This window comes from Chenopodium quinoa, unplaced genomic scaffold (assembly GCF_001683475.1).
Source record: "Chenopodium quinoa cultivar QQ74 unplaced genomic scaffold, ASM168347v1, whole genome shotgun sequence".
NCBI classification, from domain to species: domain Eukaryota; kingdom Viridiplantae; phylum Streptophyta; class Magnoliopsida; order Caryophyllales; family Amaranthaceae; genus Chenopodium; species Chenopodium quinoa.
The window spans coordinates 1,613,246-1,639,115 of record NW_018743448.1 but is presented as its reverse complement, the minus strand read 5'-3'; the positions used below and the strand labels follow the sequence as shown (position 1 = coordinate 1,639,115).

General features: G+C 40.4%; 1 long non-coding RNA gene across 2 annotated transcripts; it reads left to right on the top strand.

Moving 5' to 3' along the window:
* Positions 1 to 13,835: 13,835 nt before the first annotated feature.
* Positions 13,836 to 15,970, top strand: LOC110739194. Of its 2 annotated transcripts, XR_002514751.1 has the most exons (5): positions 13,839 to 13,960; positions 14,057 to 14,225; positions 15,127 to 15,206; positions 15,394 to 15,500; positions 15,576 to 15,970. It is a non-coding gene; the product is annotated as an uncharacterized LOC110739194 (long non-coding RNA). The 2 variants fall into 2 exon arrangements; XR_002514750.1 differs by having other exon boundaries at positions 13,836 to 13,960; positions 15,127 to 15,500.
* Positions 15,971 to 25,870: the final 9,900 nt, after the last annotated feature.

Here is a 25,870-nt window from a genome sequence, read left to right as displayed (position 1 = left end):
ATAATTGCTTAGCTTGCTCAATTGATAATTTTTTTAATAGTCAATAATCATAGGTCATAATCAAGAAGTATTCACGAATTATATTTCTCTCCTCAGACTTATAGATTAGAAGAGACCAAGCATTCAATCCTAAACCATACACTAGAAAGAAACAATGCAAAAAAACCATGATAGCATAAAATATGAATTATAGACATTTATAACCTTAGTTCTTCTTAAAGCTCATAATTTGTCAGCCATGAGTTGACAATATGCATTTGACCCCTCTAAAGAAGTTAAACAAATTTGCAGTAAGTTAGCAACTTAAATATTTTTCATATGATATATTTCATTTGCACAAAAGATTTACTTTAAGTGGGCTTCCTGATGGCTTTCCTGTATTGAAACTCTCCTGCCTTGCTACCACTAACTAGATATTTACGATTAGTGGACCATGCAATGTTATCCAGAGTACCCAAATTTTGTGTCCTATAAAAGAAAAAACCAAAGTAGCTTAATGATACTAATAAAGAAAGACATAAGCAAATAGGAGTATCACACAAATGAAATACACACAAGAAAACAACACCATTATTAAGACACAAAAGCTCCCAATTCACTGAGCATTACTTCATTCACACATTCACAAACCTTTCTCCCCAAGTTTCCAAAATTTTGATAATAAAATCTTACTACTCATTTATCCTACACAAACATCTCTGTATAATGAACCAACAGACACAAGAACACAACACCATTAAATTTGCTACGGTTGCATAATGTACATGTCATTTCCAAAGTTCATTTTCCGCATCAAAAGTAACTGAAGCAATATCTACGAACTCTTTCAAAACAAATCATTGATAATAGAGTACCAAGTCACAAGATTTCTAACAAGCATTTTATCAAACACCTTGTATGCACTATCAGGATATTCATAAGTGTCATAAAAATGCCCCAATAACCCCTTTTAAACCAAGTTTTAATTGCATCACAATTACAGAAACAGTCACCTCCATCTCACGCGAACCAACAACAATAGCACATGTTCCATTTCTGCAAAAATTAATTTCCGAATGACTTGACACCAAAACGAGAACATTCAATAGGAAATTTAACAAAAACTAACAAAGATTAACATGCAATTAGAAAATGTTAACGAAAACCCTAAATTAAGAACAATCAAAGTCAAAAATCAAGCAAAAATTAGAATATCAAACTCGAATAACCAAAATTAAGAGCATTCATTCGAAATTTCAGAACACAAAAATCTAATGTTAGAACATCAAATTAAAAATTATACTAAAATAAATTAAGATCACTCAATTTGAAAATTTTAACGAAAATCTAAAAATAAAGAGCATGAAATTTGAAAATTACTAGCCAAAATTAAGAACATCACTTACTTGTTTATTGTTCAATGAAGCTTGTTGATTCTTGTTGTTACTGAAATCTGACATAAATTAAACGAATTTGTGTTCAAAATCCTTGAATCTCATTGAAATTGTGATTGGAGCTCATAAGTTCTTCTGCCTAGGTTCTTTTGATGAGCAGTAAGTAGTTTTCTATATAGGGGGAAAAGTTTGGTTTTATTACTATTTTGCCATTATAGAGGTGCGTTTGATGTGAGCCGTTGATGACGTTTGATCTTAAGGCCTAGATTTGTTCTCATATATTAGTAGTGTTCTCACATAAGGACCTGTTCTCACCGGATCCCGACCCTATATGTATATATACATATATATATATATACATATATATATATATGTATATATGTGTATATATATATATATGTGTATATATATATATATGTATATATATATATATGTATATATATATATATGTATGTATATATATATATTTATGTATATACATATATATATGTATCTACATATGTATGTGTTTCGGGGTTTTCTGATGTCCTGCGGGAGAGTTACAATTCCGAGACTGGAACCGGACGCCTGTACCTGCAAAAGCACGGACACTCCTGGTGGTGGGAGCTCCGCCTCCAACGGTCAAGTTAGTACTTGATTAAGGAATAATTAATGCGGAAATTAAAGTGATTGGGTCTCTCTAGGTGAGAGTGTTTAATGTATGTAATCTGCTTTTTTAGCGTGATCAGCATGTAATTCATGTAATTCATGTAATCCCCCTTAATGAGGATTAAGGGAGGTATTTATAACCTTGGGAAACGTGCCAATCCTAGGTTTAGGTTAACCTAGGGCTGATTGGGCTTCCCTCGGAAGTTGGGCCTGGGTGGCCGGTTTCTCCATTAGGCATGGAGTATGCCACGTGTCATGACATAATAGGTCCAAGGTGGACGAATAAGCGTGTGCCACGTGGCAAGCCCTGACAGTTCCAACTGGGGGACACTTGGCAGGACCTGATTGGCCCACGTGGCGCATTCCGATTGGTGGGAGCAAAATCCCCTAATCATTTGCCCCTCAAAGGTGGCACGTGACTGGTCACGTGTTACCTGTGACAGGTGTCGCACTGTAACAGGCGACGGCCTGCTACAGGTGTCACTCGGCGAAAGGCCGAGAGATTTTCCCGCCCAAATTATGAATTCTGGAAGTGACCCTTCGCCTTCTCACTTCGCCTATATAAGGGAGTGTTGACTTTAGTCATTTTCACACTTGAGAACTTTGTGAGAGAACATTCGGACCCCTGAACTTGCTCTGACATTTTGGACCCTTTCTGCCTACCGCCTGCTCTGACAAGCCGACTGCACAGGATTTTCAGAACTCCATCAACGTCACTCGTTCAGGTAACCGTCGGTTCTCTTACTCTTAATTTTCTCTTTATTTTATTCTTTTTTGAAATGGCACCACGGAAGCACACGACACGACCTAGGTTAGTGATCAGCCGGTCACCGGGGACGGCTGAATCTAGGACTAGGAGTGCCGCCTGCCCTTTTCTGGACCCATCTTTGCCCTTTATACAAAGTCCGACTGTATCTGTGTCTATGCAAAGTATGATGGCCAGAACAAAAAAGACTGCCAGGATCTCAAACTCAGACGGCTCCTCCCACAGGGTGCCGATTAGTGAAACATCTGACCAGGCGCCAGATGTGGAAGTGAAACAAAGCGGCTTGAAAGCCGACAGTTCTGAGGGAGGAGTCAAGGTGACCCCTTCCCATTTTACAGTTGACAATTCTACATTCTCTCCTGCTCCTTTTGAAGGAGAGGAGGCGGGCCCCTCCGGGAGAGGGGAGGAGTCGTCCTCTTCGGACTCGTCAGAGGACGATTCCGAGTCTAGCTCTTCTGGCCATGCTTCTCTGGACACAGAAGAGAAAAACAGTCGCCTGCAAGAGGCGAGGCTTTCTCACGCAGTTGAGAAGGGGGACGATTGGGCGGAGCCATCCGCCTCTCACCGAGAGCAAAATACCCCCTACTACTGCACGGTACCTCGGGGCCGGATCACGGCCATGCAAGAGAAAGTGGAGAGCTTTATCGCAAACCACACAATGGGCCCCGGCTTTTTAGTGTTTGTGTCGGATCCAGAAGACACAGTCGTCTGACCGGCTGGTACCAGTTATGATAGCGCCTGCTTTGGCTGCTACGAGGCGGCCATCAAGGCTGGGTTGCGCTTCCCATTACATCCGGCTGTTCAGCGGATCTTGGATGGGTATGAGTTGGGGTTATGGCAGTTAGCCCCGAACTCCTAGGTCAACGTACTCGTCTATGTGGCCGGGTGCGAACTTACGGGGTGGAGCCGAGCTTCGAGGCTTTCGCCCACATGAACTACCTCAGCCGGACCCCTAAGGCAGGCGGTACCGGCTGGTATCAATTGACGAGCCACAGGGGCTACCTCATGACGAGAGGTAAAGCAAACAAATGAAAGGACTGACGGTGCACCTTCTTCATCATTGAGAGTTCAGACACAGAGCTGAACAAGCGCTTCAACAGGTGGAACAGGAATCCGCCCCTTCTTGCAGGCGGCCGTAGCATGCCGCCTGTTCCCCCCAAGGCTAAGAAAGAGATTCTAGATAAAGGACTCTTTAAAGTAGAGTCGAAGGTGAACTCTACTTCAGGGGTACGAGAGCAAGTACCCCTGCACTGCGTCCCGAGCTTCAAATGGCTCTACGACGAGTACTTTTTGGCCGCCTGTGGCCTCAGCAGTCAGTGCTCAAGAGGTAGTCGGCCTGTCGAATACTCTGTTGTTCCATACATTTCTTGTTATCTTTTATTAACTTTGCTGTTTGTTTTTGCAGCTAACGCCATGAGCAAAATCACCGCCTCCAAGACTGCGGCGGCCATGTTGCGGGCCTCCATCATGCAACAAGCTTTAACCGACTCCCCCAAGAAGGGGGCACCCTTGGTGAGCTCCGAATCTTTCACCCTCTTTTTGGAGTTGTGTTTATGCATATACTGACTTTTTTTCTTCTTTTTTAGGCGGGTGCTCCAAGAGCTTCATCTTCCCAACAGCCGGACCCCAAGGCCCGGAGGACGACTGTTGGGAGCTCTCCTGGTTCTGCCAGGAAACATGTGGCGGCTGAGAAACAGCCGGCCACTTCTTCTAAAACTCCAGCTGGGCCGCCTAGAAGTATGAAGTTGTCTTTGTAAATTTTAGACTTGCTCCCTTTTTTACTAGGTCTAATCCGTTTGTTTATGCTTGATGCAGCCGGCCCTCAGGAGCCTGACTTGGTCGAGGAGGCCAAGTCTATGATCAAGGCCGTTCCTCCAGCTGAAAGGGAGGCGGTCAGGGGTGTCGCACCCTTGACCTAGACGGGATTGCAGGGGTCCTTGCTGAGGTATACATCATACTTTTGAGTATTTGAATTCCAGGTCGCCTGTTTTCTTTTTGTTTGGAAACTGACGCCTGTTCCTTTTTACTTAGGCCCTGCTCTGAGTGAACTACCTTCGCAAGCCGCTTGACCGGAAGAACAAAGAGGTAAAGGCTGCAAAAGCTATGGTCGCCTCTGACTGTGATAAGGCAATGTTTCAAATTGCCCAAAATGAAGTTCTGACCATTAATATTCTTTATTATCAGGCGCAGGCTACCGCCGCTATCCGGGCTCAGTTAGAGGCGGCCCAGAAGAGGAATAGCGAGCTGGAGGCGACCATCAACAATCTTAAGGCCGAGCTGAGACCACTTCGCCAAAAGATGTCCTCATACGAAGCCTTGGAGAAATCCTTGGCCAACGTAAAGGAACGCCTGGTGACCCAGGAGAAGAGTCTTACTCAGGAGCTCTCGGAAAAGGCCGAGCAAAAAAAGAAAGAGCTGGTCCGGGAGATGATGGAAGACTCTGCTCAAATCCAGCGCATGACTTGGGGCCGCCTCTTCCCCAATGCCGACTTTGCCTCATGGGAAAAAACGTACCGCCAGTGTTCTGATAGATATAATCAAGAGATCCTGGCGGCTGCTGAGGAAGAGGCGTTGGAGGACGCGTTGGAGGAGGAGGAGCAGCCGGTAGTGGCGCTTGTGCCGCTTGGGGGTAATGCATCAAAAAAGGATGCAGCTGAAGCCGAGTCCAGCAAGAAGAGTGCTGACCAGGCGGCAGCTGCTAATATTGAAGATCTGCCCCCTTCTTAAGCTTTATGTCTTCTTTCCACGGCCTGCGTGCCGTTTGTTTGTATTTACCCGGCCAGGGGGCCGGGGCTCTGAATATTTTGCCGGTCTTTAATGACCGGCTTCTTTTTAATGAATTTTTTTGTTTTGCTTGCTTCAAATTTGTTTAAGTATTGAATATTCTGATATCCAATTGTACACTACCGACTGTTTTACATGGCCGATAGTTGCAGACAGGTACGGATAGTTAGTCACGCCGCCTATGCCCCTGGACGACTGGTTGTATGTTTCCAGGCTAGACGATCAGTCGGCCATTTATCCAATCGATATTCGAACCATTTTAAAGACTGGATTCCCTTTAGGCAGGCGGTCCTGTCATTTGTAAAATTAACCAAGTAGGAAAGTGGTCTGACCAAGTAAACATGATTGTTACCTAGTTGCCAAGTAACTGAGTAGTAGAGGTATCAAGCGGTGGGTACCGGTTGTTCCCCTTTATTCGCCAATGTTTGTTGGCTTTTAACTCATAAGTTGTTAACCTAGCAGGAGTAGTGGTTGAGAGCCCCTGTTTGCTAAAAACAGGCGGACGACTCATACCTTTTAGGCTCCATACTAAGTTTGAGGGAGTGACTAAAGTTAACATAGGAGTTACTTAGTCTCCGTCACACTCTAGCTTGAGTAGTAGAGGTACCAGGCGGCGGAGGCCGGCTGATCCCCTTGATTCGCCAATGTTTGTTGGCTATTAACCCGAGTGGTTACCTAGTAGGAATAGGGGTTTGAGTGCCCCTGTTTGCCAAAAAACAGGCGGTCTACTCAAACCTTTTAGGTTCCATACCAAGTTTGAGGGAGTGACTATGAGTTAACGTTGGTGTTACTCAGTCGCCGTCACTCTTGCTTGAGAAGTAGAGGTACCAGGCGGCGGAGGCCGGCTAGACCCCTTGATTCGCCAATGTTTGTTGGCTATTAACTCAAGAGGTACCCCCTGCATTTATCCCAAGTAATACAGGCGGTCATCTGACTCAGATGTCAACTACTACCACTGGTTTGGTTAGTGATACAGTTATCCTTGTCTCAAAAACGGCTACGTGGTTGCCCTTGGGGGCAGTCGTATAGGTGCCGTGTAATTAGTTTATAGAGCAATGTTCCACACAAAAGGGAGCTGCTCTCTGCGACGAATTTCATCCGGAGGGATGCCGCCGGACGCCTGCTATGATGTTGGGACAAGTCGTATTAGTTTTGAAGATTGGATCAGTTGGCTGGGCGCCTGGTCTGATCATTCGGCCTGTGGCCTTGGTTATTTCTTGGTGAACGTAGGTGCTAAGTAAAAGGAGGGTAGCCGCCTGTTTAGGCACAGGGTCGGCCATGCCCTGATCATTTTTAGTTAAGTATAAGGGGGGGGGGGTTGCTGTGTGTTTGGAACCAGTCGGCCCTCTTCTATGGAGAGTAGCCGACTATATGTCCAGACGGCATGCCCTTATGGTGAGAAACTCAATGGAGAGTAGCCGTCTGTAAAGGTACAGACGGCATGCCCCTCTGAAGATAGAGTGAAATACTCAATGGAGAGTAGCCGACTGTAAAGGTACAGACGGCATGCCCCTCTGAAGATAGAGTAAAATACTCAATGGAGAGTAGCCGACTGTAAAGGTACAGGCGGCATGCCCCTCTTAAATATGAATAAAAATTAAACTTGGAGAGTAGCCGACTGTTTGTTAGTAGGCATGTCCCTCTTAGTACAAAATTGAATATCAAGTATGCAAACTTTTATTAAGTAGCCCTTGACTATTTACATCATTCAAAAGAAATATTTCTTAAGATTATCTACATTCCAGGTTCGAGGCAACGGTTGTCCGTCTGGTGTTCCCAGACGGTAGGTACCGTCCCTGACCTCTTCACAGATTCGGTAGGGTCCTTCCCAGTTGGGAGTTAGTTTGCCAGACTCATTAGCCCTACCAACTGCTTCCATTTTTCTAAGTACAAAGTCCCCCACTTTGAGTGGACGCCTGTGTACTTTTTTGTTGTATGATCTAGTCATTCTCAGGCGGTAAATTTCATGGCGCAAGACAACATTGCCCCTCCTTTCAGGAAGTGAGTCTAATGCCAGGCGCATGGCTTCCCAGTTTGCCTCTTCGTCATATAGCATTACTCGAAGAGTCGGCTCGTAGTGTTCTATTGGAAGAACAGCTTCCGCACCATAAGTTAGGAGGAATGGAGTTTCTCCAGTCGCCCCTTTTTCAGTCGTCCTAATGGCCCAGAGAACATGTGGTAGTTCATCCGCCCATAGGCCGCCTGCTCGTTCAATCTTTTTCTTGAGACCGTCTGAGATGATTTTATTAAAGGCTTCTACCTGGCCGTTTGCTTGTGGACGGCCGACAGATGCAAAGTAGTGTGCAATTCCTTGGTCACCCAACCAGCTTTTGAGAACAGACGTCTCAAATTGGGGACCATTATCAAAAACCATAGACATGGGAACCCCAAACCGAGTGATGACATTTTTCCAAATGAATGAAATTACATCCTTCGTCTTGATTCCCTTTACAGCCTCCAACTCTACCCATTTAGTGAAGTAGTCAACGGCAACAAGTATGTACCTCCTTCCGCCTGTAGCAGGCGTATATGGACCCAGAATATCCATGCCCCACTTAGAAAACGGTAGTGGGCTATGAATGGTAGTGAGGTCAGTAGCCGGACGGTGAATTAGCTTGCCAAACCTTTGGCACTTGTCACATTTTTTCACCATCTCCATTGCATCTGCTTCTAAAGTAGGCCAAAAGTAGCCCTGCCGCCTTGCCCGTTGAGCAAGCGTCCTACCGCCTATATGAGAAGCACAGTAACCAGAGTGAAGATCGTCTAGTATCTCTCGTCCCTTTTCTGGAGTAACACACTTTAAGAAGGGTTGAAGGTACCCCTTTTTGTGAAGTTCTCCCTTTATTATTTCAAAACTGGTTGCTCGTTTTTTCAGTGCTGCCTCCTGTTGATGATCATCCGGTAGGGTACCGTTTGTCAGATATGCCCTGATTGGATTCATCCAGGTTGAGCTTCTGTCTAGGAATGCAATAAGTTCTTCCTCAATGCTTCTCCTAACCATTACTTCCCAAAAAACAGTTCGAGGAGTATCACAGGAGGCGGATGATGCTAATTTCGAAAGTGCATCCGCCTGGTTGTTTTCTGATCTCGGCACTTGGGTCAGATGGAAATCCTCAAGGGAGCCGACTGCTTGTCGGACCGCCTGTAAATACTTGATCATGGCCGGATGGGTTGCTTCGTATTCGCCATTGTACTGACTCACTATCAATTGTGAATCGGAACAGGCGTCTATTTTTCTTGCCCCTGCCGCCTTGCACATGCGGATTCCGGCTAGTAAAGCTTCATATTCTGCCTCATTGTTTGAGGCCTGAAAACTGAAGCGTAGAGCATACTCGTACTTGTCGCCCTCTGGCGACTGACATATGACGCCTGCTCCACAACCATTTGAAGTAGAGCTTCCATCCACATATACCTTCCAGACTTGGTCTGGAACTTGAGAGTCAGGAGGACGAATCATCTCAACAATAAAGTCAGCAAAGGCTTGCCCCTTCACTGCTTTTCTAGGCTCGAAAGTAACTTCGAGGCTCTGTATTTCTATGGCCCATTTGATCATTCGACCTGACGACTCCATGATGGTCAGTGGCCGCTTGATAGGTTGGTCTGTATACACGACGACTGCGTGTGCCAAAAAGTAGGGCTTCTATTTTTTAACAGCCATGAAGAGTGCAAGACCAAATATCTCCACTAAGGGATACCTCAACTCGGCATTTTTCAGTACATGACTGACAAATTAGACCGGTAGCTGACAGCCGTCCCTTTCAGCAAGGAGAACAGCGCTTAACGCATGATCAGAGACGGCCAGGTACATGTAGAGTACTTCTTTGGGCAAAGGGCTGACCAGCCTCGGCAAGGAATGCAAGTGAACTTTCAATTTCTGGAAGGCCGCCTCAGCATCCGGCCCCCCATTCAAACCTTGCCTTTTTCTTAATTGCCTGGAAAAAGTATAGGCATTTGTCTCCTGATCGGCTTAGAAATCTTTCCAAGGCCGCCAGACAACCTGTTAACTTATGAACCTCTCGGATGGTACGAGGCGACTGCATGTCAATGACCGCCTACACCTTCTCAGGGTTCGCCTCTATTCCTCTCTAATTGATAAGGAATCCGAGAAATTTCCCAGACTCAACTCCAAAGACACATTTCTTGGGATTGAGCATGACATGGTGCCGCCTGAGTGTGGCGAAAGTTTCTCGGAGGTCCGACAGATGATCTTTCTGAAGTTTAGACTTGACAATCATATCATCAATATATGCCTCGACATTTCTCCCAATTTGATCAAAGAACACAGTGTTTATCATTCGCTGGAAAGTGGCTGGGGCATTCTTTAGACCAAACGGCATGACCGTGTAACAGTATAACCCCTGATCAGTGACGAAGGCCGTCTTCTCCTGATCTTTCTTCCATAAAGGAATTTGATGGAAACCAGAGTAGGCGTCCATAAAGCTCATCAAAGCATGGCCGGCTGTTGAGTCGACCAGGTTATCAATTTTAGGAAGAGGGTAACTGTCTTTGGGGCACGCCTTGTTTAAGTCTGTGTAGTCTACACACATTCGCCAGGTGCCATTCGGCTTTTTAACAAGCACCACATTTGCAACCCAGTCTGGGAAGTAACATTGCCGAATGAACCCTGCATCAAGTAATTTTTTAACTTCGGCGGCTACCGCCTGACTTCTTTCTTCGCCATGGTTCCGCTTCTTCTGCCGTATCGGCTTCTTTTTCGGATCCACGGCCAGTTTATGTACCGCCAGATCAGGACTAATGCCTGGCATTTCATGGACTTCGAATGCAAAGATGTCCTTGTATTCTTTCAATAGTTTGTGAAAGTCGTCACCAAGGTCTCTCAGAGCAGTCGTCCCAACTTTGACTGTTCGCTCAGGACGTGAGTCGTCTAAGATCAAGTCCGTATGCTCACCAGCCGGCTGAGGGCGGAATTCATCCGACCGCTCCTCTGCCAATGATTGCTATTTTTTGTCTTTTCTTGCGGCCCCTGTCTGGGATGCCTTTCTCTTCTTGCCGCCTGCTTCTTGAACAGGTGCACTCTCCTTGACATTGTCAAGGTCTGTTTTTCCACCACTTGACCCAGTGGCCATAACAGTGGGCTTGACATCCGAGAGATAGCACTCTCGGGCCATCTTCTGATCTCCCCTTAGGGACCCGACTGTTCCATTATCCCTCTCAAACTTGAGCAACATAAGAGATGGGATTATAACAGCCTTGGAATTATTCAGGGTTGGTCGTCCCAGAATCATGTTGTAGGCCGAGAGTTCTTCTACTACCAGGAACCGGACTACCATGTGTCGTCCTTCCCCTTTTTCGCCCAGGCGGATGGGTAAATCCACTCGTCCCAGTGGGTGGACGACTCCTCCTCCAAACCCTACTAAAGGGTGGGATGCCGGATGTATGCAATTAGTCTGATATTTTAGTTTCGACAGACATTTTCTACTGATGAGATCTGAGGAGCTTCCGGTATCTATGAGGATTCGGCCAACTCTCTGGTTGGCCACTTTACATTCAATAACGATAGGGTCGTCATGCGGCCCTCTTACCCCTCCTAGATCTTCTTCAGTGATGACAATCTCAGGAAATGAATATTTGGAGGGCCGTTCTTGGTGAACGGAATTTACATCTAACCGTCTGATGTTGTCTTTGTTGCCCCTAATAGTGGGGCCGCCTCCTGAGAAGCCGCCTGCAATGGTGTAGACGACTGCATCATCTGTATCGGAGTTGTCGGCCTGTTGATTCTTTTTGGCCGACTGCTTCTTTGAGGAAGTGTTCCCCGTAGATTTCTTGACATAAATGTCAAGATCACCTTGCTCAGCCAGGCGGTCTAGATACCGCATGAGACTGATGCAATCATTGGTGTGATGACCAACATCTTCATGATAAGCACATAATTTTTCTTGGTTCCGGTTGTTTGCAGAACCCTTCATGGGGACCGGCTTCTCAATTGAGATCCGTCCCTTGATTTCCTTTAGGATAAATTGGCTATCCTTGTTAAACGCATACTTTGGGGAGTATGGTTTGAATTCTTTTTCTTTTTCAGGGCCGGCTGTTTAGAGGAATCAGCCGCCCAGACCTCTTTTCTCTTCTCGTCTTTGTTTGACGACTGTTTCTGTCGTCCTTCTCTTTTGTCGAACCTTTTCCCGTCCGACAGTTTTACCGTACTACAAAGATCAGTCGCCTGTATATAGGCTTCCGCTTCAATCAAGGCCTCTTGAAGAGTCGCCACCCTCTTTCGGACCAAATCAAATTTGAAGGTCGACCCGTCTTTGAGACCTTTGAAAAAGTCAGTATAGGCTACTTCATCCGGTAACCCTTGAGTCTGTATTCTCATCAGGTTAAACCGCCTGATGTAAGAACGAAGCCCCTCCTTCTCGCCCTGCTGAATTGTTCCTAAATCAAGGGTCGTCTTCTTCGCAGGGATGTTCATGGCGAAGTTGGAGGTGAATAAATAAGCAAGCGTCTTGAAGCTATTTACACAACCAGTCGACAGGTTGCCGAACCATTGTTGTGCGATTCCTTTGAGAGTCGCTGGGAAACACTTGCACCAAGTGGGATCATCCAACCCTTGAAGGTACATCAGGTTGGTGAAGGCCATAAGATGGTCTTCTGGGTTAGTAGTGCCGTCATAGGCGCCTACTAATACATTTTTCACTTTGGCCGGCCGAGCGGCTTCAGTAATTTCCTTAGAGAAGGCCGACGGCTGTTCACCAAGTCTAAGCAACCGTAGCTGTCAGTCCATAGGTTGGACATTTTTTGCTGCATGTCCACCAAACGGAGGTGGCTGTAAAAAATACTGTTGTTGCGGCACAAACGGTAAGTTTGGTACCACCTGGTCGCTATGAAAGCCGGACTGACGGGAGGTGCCGCCTGACTGACTCTCATGATACGACTGAGTATGCCTCATTGAGGTATTTCGCAGACTGTCTTGGAAGTTTGAAGTAGAGGCCGACGCTGACAATCGGTCACTCTTCTTCTGCTCTAGCAGTAGCCGAGCGTCTGTGTATGATTTCCTCGACCCATCCGCCTGAATATGACGAACAGGTTTCCTATTTCCTGGAGTAGGAAAACGGTATTTTGTTAAATCAAGGGCAGTCGGCTCCCGCTTCCTATATTTAGGATGAGGAGTCGCCTCTCGCCCTTGAACTGGCTTCCTCTTCAGTGAAGTGGAGGGTTTCTTAGCCGACTGCTCCTTGTCAAGAGCAGGCGGCTTCTTGTTGATCAACTCTTGAATTTCTCCCTTGAAGTCCCTCATGAAGGTCATGAGTTCACTCCTTGTGATGGGAGCAGACCCATCAGTCGGCTGTTTCCGAACAGGCGGTGTGCCTGCTGGCTCGCTTCCTGTATGAAGATGTTCCCGTTCCCTCCTTTCGGTATGACGGGTACGTCGGGCCCTTAGGGTCCCGTCTGAAGCTGTGTGAGCTTCAACTTCAAATTCATTCTCAGTATCGTGGTCCGACTGAACTTGAGGGTCGTCTAGGGGACGCCTCTCTTTAGGAGTCGGTACAGACTTGGATGCCATCTCAGAAGTACTCTCCCCACAGACGGCGCCAAATGTTTCGGGGTTTTCTGATGTCCTGCGGGAGAGTTACAATTCCGAGACTGGAACCGGACGCCTGTACCTGCAAAACAACGGAGACTCCTGGTGGTGGGAGCTCCGCCTCCAACGGTCAAGTTAGTACTTGATTAAGGAATAATTAATGCGGAAATTAAAGTGATTGGGTCTCTCTAGGTGAGAGTGTTTAATGTATGTAATTTGCTTTTTTAGCGTGATCAGCATGTAATTCATGTAATCCCCCTTAATGAGGATTAAGGGAGGTATTTATAACCTTGGGAAACGTGTCAATCCTAGGTTTAGGTTAACCTAGGGCTGATTGGGCTTCCCTCGGAAGTTGGGCCTGGGTGGCCGGTTTCTCCATTAGGCATGGAGTATGCCACGTGTCATGACATAATAGGTCCAAGGTGGACGAATAAGCGTGTGCCACGTGGAAAACCCTGACAGTTCCAACTGGGGGACACTTGGCAGGACCTGATTGGCCCACGTGGCGCATTCCGATTGGTGGGAGCAAAATCCCCTAATCAGTATGTATATATATATATGTATGTATATATATATGTATATATATATGTATATATGTATATATATATATACATATATATGTATACATATATATATGTATACATATATATATATGTATATGTATATATATATATACATATATATATATATATATATATGTATAGGATCGGGATCCGGTGAGAACATGTCCTTGTGTGAGAACACTACTAATATATGAGAACAAATCTATGCCTTAGGATCAAATTTCATCAACGACTCACATCAAACGACCTCCATATCCATTTCGTCCTCTCCATTTCCAACTCTTTCCAGGTACTTCCTTTCTCCCTCCTCTCTATTTCCGCCATTTTTGGACCTCAAGCTTTTTTGCAAGCTTTTATACTAACAACATTAGAGCTTATTATATAGACGGAAGGGTACAATGGTCCGAAACCGACCACAAATTTGGTCGCTGACTGGGTCTCTGTCAACAACAATGTCGCTCGTAGCTTGCGAATTTATGTCGCGGTTTCTCTCTCCTCGCCGTCCTCTTCAATCGTATTGTTTCCGGCATTGCTCCCGTTGCCTATGCCAGTAGGTCAGTAATTTGACCGGCGAATTTCTTGAGATTGTGGTTTGATTTAATTGTTTTGCCTGTTGATTTCATTGTATTATCGCTTTGATTTTCGAATTTAGATGATCAATTATTATCTGGAATTTGTATTTTTGTTGTTGTTGCTACGAAAAATTCCACCTGAGATAAATTAGGGTACATGCAGTTTGATAATTGCTGCAGATGATATCGAATATTTGTTGTTTAATCATGTTTCTGATTATTGCATGAATGAATTGTATTATGCTGTAATTGATAGGACTAGTTTTTAAAGTTAAATATTGGTATTTTAGTTGATAATTGAAGGCATTTCAATGGTGAAGGTTATGAGAATAATTGAAGGCATTTCAATGGTGAAGGTTATGAGATGGTACTACCTAGCTTAGAATGTTGTGGAAAATCGTTCCTAACGTCCTATTTGGAACCGAAAACCAAAAATTTGATCTACGGAGAGTTGTGAATTGTGAGTTTTTATAGGAAGACTACAAGCTGTGCAAGTATACTATAATACTGCTAGCATCTGGAAAATTTTGCAAGTATATGTGAGTTACGTCATAAGTTACGTACTTATTTTGAAGGATTCTGTGATGCTGTATGGCACATTGGCATGAGCTAATAACAACCTAGTGCTCTTAAGAATAAGAAATTTCCATCAATGATGTTTGTTAATTGTCAATATCTTCTTCCTGATACGGTAAAAATGATGCATAGCTTGCATGCATTTAGTTTTTTCTGTTTTGAATGCATTCCATTATACTAGACATTTTAATCTATACTTATAAATATGTGTTTGCAGCTCACAGTGAAGGCCAGATCTGTTGGCTCTTGGATTGGCTGTTACACTGGATAGATGCAGTAGCAAGATCTAACAATCTACTATGTACAGGTTATGTAGAGGCCCAACAGTAGACTTGGAAGAGTTGCCACTTCTGCCATTGAGGTGTTTGTTGATGAGGAATGTTCAGGGTAAGTATTGATTATGCATTTTAGTAAAGTGAATGTAAGTTGTATAAATTTTACTAAATAAGTTCTTCAAAGAATTGTAACATGATCAAATACATCATTTTTAAATTGTAACATGAGAAAATTGCAACTCTTAGTTCTTAAATTTACAGTTTGTTGATTGCATGAGAAACCTATAACTCCCTGATAGGCTGGCGATTTATTTTTCACTATCTCGTACAAATTGCAACAAACTGGTGATTTTCAAAGCATTACAAGTTCCCAATTGAAGGACAGGGAAGAGGTTAACCTCAAAAGGTATGTTTTCCCAAACTGTTATTGAAGTGTTATTGATTTGGCATTCCAAATTACAACAAAAATACTATCTTGCAGAGAAACTGAATTACTTAAGGAAAACCCACTGCGTAACTTTCCTGCCAGCAGTTTCCCTCGATGATTCCATTCCTATACGGTTCCAGTCTATGCTCTCAATCTTTGGAGAATCTGGAGAAGGGAACAATAATTTTCCTAGAGCAGTTCCATTTTTAAGGGTGAAATCTTGCATCTTTTTCCTCTTTGTATAACACATGTCTACATCATACGACATAAACAATCTCTATGGTTTGTTTTTAAAATTCAAATAATGTTGTAATGTGCAACAAATACAGTTTGTACCAAGGCTTTGTATTCAATCTTTCTTGTTACCAAGAAAAATCACAAGGATACTAATTTGGTTTGAAAATCACAAAATCTATACTGTTGTTGCTTGTTTGCAAAACAACCATGGAATGCAAGATTGTAATTCATTTTCTTAGATTTTGATTTTCTTATGTTACTGCTTGTCAAATGAGAATAGCAAACTTCCTACATATTTCCAATTCCATATAACAAATTGCAGGCTTTATTATGAGGATCAAGAGGATGTTCATATGCGCTAGCTCAAGTACTCAACTAACCATAATATTTGCATCTAAATGTTGTATTATGGCAAGTCTGAACTGCCATTTTTGCCACCAAATACACAGGTATGCTCCGTCTTATTGTCTAATGATAATGTACCTTAGGGCTTGAATAATTTAGGTGCAATCAATAGGTGTATGTCAGTAGTGATCATGATTAGGGAAGAGCCCTTTTTGTATAGGTTTTCTGGAACATTTCATTTATGTGTAGCAAGACTCCTGCAAATCCATAGGAACACTAAATAGTCCACAGGTCCATATGTCCAAGTATTATTGGTGTTTTGATTGTGTTTCCTACCATTGTTGTTCTGATATAATTCAATAACTTCTCTGGTTAGATTGATTATAAAACCTATTAGCTCAATTGGTAGAGCACTATGCAAATGCATAGGGGATTTAGGTTCAATTCCTACATAGGTTATCTTTATAAACCAAATTAATTAAAAAAAAAATGAAATTCGTACTAACTATATGAGCAAAAAAAAGGTTTGAAATGATTTATAACTATATAAACTTTGTTACAATTAATTTGTCATACAAACTTGTGTCTCCACATTACATAAATAAACCTACATGGGATTCGAACCCACATCTTTTGTGCATTTGCACAATGCTCTACCCTTGAGCTAGTAGGCTAACGTATTTAAAATATTGAAACACACTCACAAATGAGCATTAATTTGACAAAATGAGCAAGAATCATTTGCTCATTTGAAAAATGAGCATTAAATAGTTTGCTCATTTGACAAAGGAGCATTGAATGGTTTTGCTCATTTGACAAATGAGCAAAAAATAATTGCTCATTTGACAATTGAACAAAAAAATTAATTGCTCATTTGACAAATGAGCAAATAATTAATTGCTCATTTGACAAATTAGCAAATAATTAATTGCTCATTCGACAAATGAGCATTAAATAGTTTGCTCATTTGACAAAGGAGCATTGAATTTTTTTGCTCATTTGACAAATGAGTTGCTCATTTGACAAATGAGCAACTAATTATTGTGTTGCCCCTGCTGCATCTTGGTCACCACCAATAACTCCTAATTGTGATGCCCCTGCTGCATCTTGGTCACCGCCAATAACTCCTAATTGTGTTGCCCCTGTTGCATCTTGGTCACCACTAACATTAGCAACATAATCTGTCTCAACATATGTCCTACTCATACAAAATATTAGAACTTCGTGGTGTCAAGGTTTAATGGTTAATGCAAGTGTTCTTTTTTCAGATCCATCCGAGGAATAATGCACCCTCATGGACCATCTCTGAGAGTGGGTCGAATATAGCCAAATTTTCTGAGAAATTAAAGAGAAAGGGTTAAATATACCCAAATTTCCTGAGAAATTGGCTATGTCCGGCTTATGCAAAAAATGTTATGAAAGTATGTAGCTGCAACCTGGGTAGCAAAAGAAAGAAAAAACGTTTCATTACCAGGATTTATATATAATTAAACGGCCAAGCAGTTCTAGAGCATCATATAAAAAAGCATTATATCTAGCACTCCTACAAATTCGTAAGTTTTGTCAGCTAATTTGATGGGTAAGGCATAGTAACATAGTGACTACAACTTATACCAAAAGTTATATTGAGTAAATTAAGTGAATTTTGCAGATTTAAACTGACATTAGAGCCCATGTCATAAAAACTCTTGGTGACATGCTTTAGCCTCAGCAAACTAGCAGACAGTTTTTACCAGCACTACTAAAAATAAGTTCCACAATTCCTTCTCAAAAACCAACTCCAAATACTGCAGGTGGTTAAGATGCTTGCCAAAGAAAACAAGTTTAAAGGAATAAGATCTTGGTTTAACAGTTCCAACTTTTTAATTTGCACTTCCTAGTTCTTAGTTCCTACACGGCCAAACTTTGAGGAACATGGAGCAGAAAAGGTGACTTGACATATTTAAGAATAAATTTTTAAGTAACTCAAATTAAATCTTCAAAAAAAAACTGCAACATCTTTTAAATAGTTTTATTTGTAGTCTTGTATCTAGCTACTTGGAATTTTAAACAGATATGCGGTCACACTGTCACAAAATTATATAGTATAAACTAAAAAGTATAAAACCATCTTTGATCCACAAAATAGTATATCTAACACTATTACCTTTAAAAGGGCAGGGGCACCCTCTTCCCTGACAATAGTCTTGACACAATTGACTATGCCATTGTACTGATTTGTAGATCCCTGTGGAGAAAAATTATAATGCCAAGAGTTACTATGAGAGACCATGCAACAAGCAAAGAAATGTGAAACAAAAATTGAAGAGCCATACAAATCAGATTAAGAACAATACGATACCTGGGTCATTAGCCTAGTCTTAATAACATCAAGAGGGGTAGTAATAGCACCAGTTAAAGCACCTGAAAATTTTGATAAGACTGATATAAAACCCTTAACAATACATGCCAATGATAGCTTTTAATATACCAATTTCAAATCATGCTCATGCAAGAAGACTTCAAACTGTTATTACAAAAAGCCATGGTAACCACAAAATGTCTGAGATAAAATCAGACTGTCTTCGGTCGCATCTGTACAGAAATTACACCTCAAATTCTCTTAAAGTTTCATAAGTTTACAGAATATCACATAGATGTTCCTCCAAATACTATAACTCACAAGAAAAGGAAATTTATAGCTGTTATCATAATACAATAATAGAGGACATGTTAAATGTTATGCTTGAATTTAATGGCAAAATTTGCAAGTCTTATTCCTATAAGCAAGTTTGCCCCTGTCGTACAAAATTAGAATATTATGTTCGGGTATTTAACTAGACAATGTTGGATGGACAAGTATCATGGAAATTAGCATAGTCAAGCTTTAGCCAGCATCTGTAATAACCAACTCAGGCCATGGAAATGATGTTCCAAGTGTTATCCTATTACAAAGGTTTCTCATCGGTTTAATTAAAAATCAACAAGTTTGGTATAAATATCTCAGGCTTCAGTTTCTAATCATTCATCTCAGTTAGCAAGCTCAAAGATGCAAACAGCACAAAAAGCATATGCAGAGACCTGCATTCTCCACATTACCGCACACACATCAGGAACCATACTGCCTATTCTAATTACTAGAAAAGCCACATTAACAAACATATGATAAAAAATTAATTGCTCATTTGTCAAATAAGCAATTATTTGTTGTTGATCTGGTGATTGACTCAACAAATTGTCTAAGAAGAACCGCACATACCTATTCACCTGCAAGCCGAATGAGAATATATTTAGGTTTAAGATGCAGAGACACAGGAAGTCTGTCTAACACTGGCAGCAGCACCAAGGGGAAGAACACAGGGTAGCAAGCTATGGAGGGGGAAAGGCAACATCAGCTAGTAAGGGGAAAAAAGACGCTAGGGAAGCAGGCTGGGGGAGGCGGATAAGACACTAGAGCAATAGGCAGGGGAGGAAGAAAAGACACTAAGGCAACAGGCAGGGGATAGGGAAAGGAAATAGCAGCTAGCAGGAGGGAAAGAAAAATGAAAAGAAATATATTAGTCCAAGACTTTAAAAGAAAATGTGTTATTTTCCTTATTCAAAACTATAAGCTTGTTCAGAAGAGATGAAAGCATTTAAGTGCAAACTTTAATCAAGAACAGTATCTGAGGGCACAAAACAGAAGATGTGTTATATGAATCTAGTGTTCTCTACCTAGCCTCACTTAATTGACATAATCCCTAGGGCTATGAGCAAAAATACCTGGTAGAACTAATCCTACAACCCCCACGAAAACCGAATACCATTCCTCTTTATAATCTGTTCCATACACATAACGCATTGTCAAGGCCCTGATCAACTCCCACACAACGTTCATGTGTGCCGGAATTAATAAATTAATTGCTCATTTTTAACAAATTATTTGCTCATTTTTGACAAATAAGTAAAAAATAAATATTAATTTTTGACAAAATGAGCCAAAAATATCTGCTCATTTGACAAATGAGCAAATACTTAGTTGCTAATTTAACAAATGAGCGAAAACTTAGTTGCTCATTTGTCAAATAAGCAATTAATTTCCTTGCTCATTTGTGAAATGAGCAACCATGATCATTTAATTAGAGAAATGGGCAATCAATTTTTTACTCATTTAGTAAATGAGCAAATAGTTAGTTGCTCGTTTATCAAATGAGCAAATACTTATTTGTTAATTTAACAAATGAGCAAAAACATAGTTGTTCATTTGTCAAATGAGCAAGTAGTTAGTTGTTCATTTGTCAATTGAACAAACATTTCTTTAATCATTCATTAAATCAACAAGCATTTCGCAAACATTTCTTTGCTCATTTGTCAAATGAGCAAACATTAATTTGCTCATTTGTCAAATGAGCAAATAATTAGTTATTCATTTGTAAAATAAGCAAACATTTCTTTGATCATTTGGGATATGAGCAATCAATTTATTACTCTTTGGCCTTTGTCTCATCATGAACTTTTTTACATTTTGGTGTATTTTGAGGAATTATGATGATTATTTCAAGATGAAAATCATAACCACAACTGGACATATATTTCTAGCAGAATCAAAATTCAGATCCTAGCAATTCAATCATAACATCATGTAACCAAGTAACCACTGTGTCTTAGGTAAAAAGGAAATTATATGTACCTTTTGTGTCTTTAGTCTTGCTTTAATGGTGTCCACAAGATATTTAATGTGGTTACAGGCGCTTTTTGCAATACAACTCTAATTTCCTCTTCTGAGACAGGGCCCTGGGCAAGTATGCCTAAAGTAGATGAATCAACCATCTTATCAAATGTAACACGAGCTGAATCCAAATCACCACTATCTACATACTCCACAACCATGGCATTCCCAGTAAACAAATTTCTAACAAGCATTCAATCAAAAATAATATGGACATCTCCCATACTATCCCCAACTCTGGCATGAGCACCCAAAAGAGCATTATAAGACACTACATCTCTGTGAGGCATTTCGTCGAGCACTTGGTGTGCACAACCTAACTTGCCACATTTCTCGTACATATCAATTAAAGCCAACGAGAAATGACAATGCTTGAAGTTTCGGGTGAGAGTACTAAATCAAACAATCAACCACATAAACAATCATTCAATTCGAATAGCAATTTCACAAACAAGATAGATCAATCGATTACATCAAACAAAAAATCAGTCGATTTGTCAAACATAAATAAATTGATTACATGAAACAATAATTCAATTCGAAAAACAAAATAAATGAAATTTATGCAATTTTATGCAGCTAAACTAAAAAAACAGCAAATTGTTGATGAATTTTGCAAATTTATGCAGCTAATTGGTAGGATATATAATCTAATTAGGCAAAAAAAAATTACCAAACCTAAACATCGATTTATTATACCAAATTCAAGCACAATTGAAATTTGTGATTTAATTCTTAAAAAAAATAAAGAAAAAAACAAACATCTTACCTCAGAAGCTGCTTCATTGGAGTACAGAAAGCAAATATTGAAAACAGCAAATACCTAACTATAGTTGTAGATTCAAGTCGAAATTCAAAGATATCTCAGCATTACGATCAAAGCAGTGTTCGTTCAGAAATTTTTGGGGAAAGAAGAGAGAGAAAGGCAAGACCTAGATCAATATCTTGAGAGAGAAAAAGCTGGACAATTTTTTTTTAATGTTTCTTATATACAATCTAAAATTTACAATAATGCCATTATTTTGATAGGGATAGATCTGGAGCGTTGGATCTTGTTTGATCCAATGGTTATAAAGTGTTCTCACATATAAAGTGTTCTCACATGATCCTATATATATATATATATATATATATATAGAGTCAGGATCCGGTGAGAACAGGTCCTTATGTGAGAACACTACTAATATATGAGAACAAATCTAGGCCTTAAGATCAAACGTCATCAACGGCTCACATCAAACGCACCTCTATAATGGCAAAATAGTAATAAAACCAAACTTTTCCCCCTTTATAGAAAACTACTTACTGCTCATCAAAAGAACTTAGGCAGAAGAACTTATGAGCTCCAATCACAATTTCAATGAGATTCAAGGATTTTGAACACAAATTCGTTTAATTTATGTCAGATTTCAGTAACAACAAGAATCAACAAGCTTCATTGAACAATAAACAAGTAAGTGATGTTCTTAATTTTGGCTAGTAATTTTCAAATTTCATGCTCTTTATTATCAGATTTTCGTTAAAATTTTCAAATTGAGTGATCTTAATTTAATTTAGTAATATTTTTCAATTTGATGTTCTAACATTTGATTTTTGTGTTCTGAAATTTCGAATATGAATGCTCTTAATTTTTGTTATTCGAGTTTGATATTCTAATTTTTGCTTGATTTTTTACTTTGATTATTCTTAATTTAGGGTTTTCGTTAACATTTTCTAATTTCATGTTAATCTTTGTTAGTTTTCGTTAAATTTCCTATTGAATGTTCTTGTTTTGGTGTCACGTCATTCGAAAATTAATTTTTGTAGAAATGGTGTGCTATTGTTGTTGGTTCATGTGAGATGGAGGTGACTGTTTCTGTAATTGTGTTGCAATTAAAACTTGGTTTAAAAGGGGTTATTGGGGCATTTTTATGACACTTAAGAATATCCTGATAGTGCATACAAGGTGTTTGATAAAATGCTTGTTAGAAATCTTGTGACTTGGTACTCTATTATCAATGATTTGTTTTGAAAAAGTTCGTAGATATTACTTCAGATACTTTTGATGCGGAAAATGAACTTTGGAAATGACATGTACATTATGCAATCTTAGCAAATTTAATGGTGTTGTGTTCTTGTGTCTGTCGGTTCATTATACAGAAATGTTTGTGTAGGATAAATGAGTAGTAAGATTTTATTATCAAAATTTTGGAAACTTGGGGAGAAAGGTTTGTGAATGTGTGAATGAAGTAATGCTCAGTGAATTGGGAGCTTTTGTGTCTTAATAATGGTGTTGTTTGCTTGTGTGTATTTCATTTTTCTGATACTCCTATTTGCTTATGTCTTTCTTTATTAGTATCATTAAGCTCCTTTGGTTTTTTCTTGTATAAGACACAAACTTTGGGTACTCTGCATAGCATTGCATGGTCCACTAATCGTAAATATCTAGTTAGTGGTATCAAGGCAGGAGAGTTTCAATATAGGAAAGCCATCAGGAAGCCCACTTAAAGTAAATCTTTTGTGCAAATGAAATATATCATATGAAAAATATTTAAGTTGCTAACTTACTGCAAATTTGTTTAACTTCTATAGAGGGGTCAAATGCATATTGTCAACTCATGGCTGACAAATTATGAGCTTTAAGAAGAACTAAGGTTATAAAGGTCTATAATTCATATTTTATGCTATCATGGTTGTTTTGCATTGTTTCTTTCTAGTGTATGGTTTAGGATTGAATACTTGGTCTCTTCTAATCTATAAGTCTGAGGAGAGAAATATAATTCGTGAATACTTCTTGATCGTGACCTATGATTATTGACTATTAAAAAAGTTATCAATTGAGCAAGCTAAGCAATTATTTGCTCATTTTGTCAAATGAGCAAATTATTCTTTGCTCATTTTGTCAAATGAGCAAATTATTCTTTGCTCATTTTGTTAGATGATCAAATAATTCTTGCTCAATTGTCAAATGAGCAAAAAGATCTTGCTCATTTGTCAAATGAGCAAGCAATTATTTGCTTATTTATCAATTGAGCACATACGAGAAAACAAATCTTTAGTTCATTTGATAAATCAACAAAGAATTGTTTACTCATTTGATAAAATGAACAAACAAATCTTTGCTCATTTATCAAATGAGCAACAATTCGTTGTTTATTTTATCAAATGAGTAAACAATTCTTTGTTGATTTATCAAATGAACTGATTAAAAATTTATAACATAGAAAATGATTTAAAACATATTATAAAACCTATTAGCTCAATTGGTAGAGCACTATGCAAATGCATAGGGGATGTAGGTTCAATTCCTACATAGGTTATCTCTATAAACAAACAAAATTAATAAAAAAAACAAATTAAATTCGTACTAAATTATATGAGCAAAAAACTAGTTTGAAATGATTTATAACTATATAAACTTTTACAATTTAACTCTCATACAAACTTGTGTCTCCGCTTTACATAAATGAACCTACGTGGGATTCGAACCCACATCTTTTGTGCATGTGCACAATGCTCTACCATTGAGTTAGTAGGCTAACGTATTTAAAACATTCAAATACACTCACAAATGAGCATTAATTTGACAAAATGAGCAAGAATCATTTGCTCATTTGACAAATGAGCATTAAATAGTTTACTCATTTGACAAAAGAGCATTGGATTTTTTTTTCTCATTTGACAAATGAGCAAAAAATAATTGTTCATTTGACAAATGAGCAAAATATTAAGGCTCTAAATGAATCAGCTGACTGATAGGACAAGGAAATAATGGCTTGGGTTTCTAATCTCTTTTCAATCATTATCCAATTTAGATATTTAGCTAAACTAAAGATATTTAACTAAACAAACTAAAATACACTGTAATATTATGCCCATGTTTACTTTGAAGACCAAATTATATTGTAATGTGACCAGTCTAATGTAGCTCACTTTCATGCTTGAAAATTCTTAAATGGTTACAGACAAGTCTAGTCTTATAATCACAAAGTTAACAAGCATACAGTAGAAAAAAAACTTCTTGACATATTTGCATCCAACTATCTGAGGTCAAATTAACACCCAAACTAGTTACAATTCCGATGTCCTGCGGGAGAGTTACAATTCCGAGACTGGAACCGGACGCCTGTACCTGCAAAATAACGGAGACTCCTGGGAGCTCCGCCTCCAACGGTCAAGTTAGTACTTGATTAAGGAGTAATTAATGCGGAAATTAAAGTGGTTGGGTCTCTCTAGGTGAGAGTGTTTAATGTAGGTAATCTGCTTTGTTAGCGAGATCAGCCGGTTATTACTGTGTGTAATTAATGTGTTTTTTCCGTTCTCCCCCCTTAATGAGGATTAAGGGAGGTATTTATAACCTTGGGAAACGTGCCCATCCTAGGTTTAGGTTAACCTAGGGCCGATTGGGCTTCCCTCGGAAGTTGGGCCTGGGTGGCCGGTTTCTCCATTAGGCATGGAGTATGCCACATGTCATGACATAATAGGTCCAAGGTGGACGAATAAGCGCGTGCCACGTGGCAAGCCCTAACAGTTCCAACTGGGGGACACTTGGCAGGACCTGATTGGCCCACGTGGCGCATTCCGATTGGTGGGAGCAAAATCCCCTAATCATTTGCCCCTCACAGGTGGCACGTGATTGGTCACGTGTTACCTGTGACAGGTGTCGCACTGTAACAGGCGGCGAAAGGCCGAGAGATTTTCCCGCCCAAATTTTGAATTCTGAAAGTGACCCTTCGCCTTCTCACTTCGCCTATATAAGGGAGAGTTGTCTTGAGTCATTTTCACACGTTGAGAACTTTTTGAGAACATTCGGACCCCTGAACTTGCTCTGACATTTCGGACCTTTTCTGCCTACCGCCTGTTCTGACAAGCCGACTGCACAGGATTTTCAGAACTTCATCAACCGTCACTCGTTCAGGTAACTGTCAGTTCTCTTACTCTTAATTTTCTTTTTATTTTTTGAAATGGCACCACGGAAGCACACGACACGACCTAGGTTAGTGATCAGCCGGTCACCGGGGACGGCTGAATCTAGGACTAGGAGTGTCGCCTGCCCTTTTCCGAACCCATCTTTGCCCTTTATACAAAGTCCGACTGTATC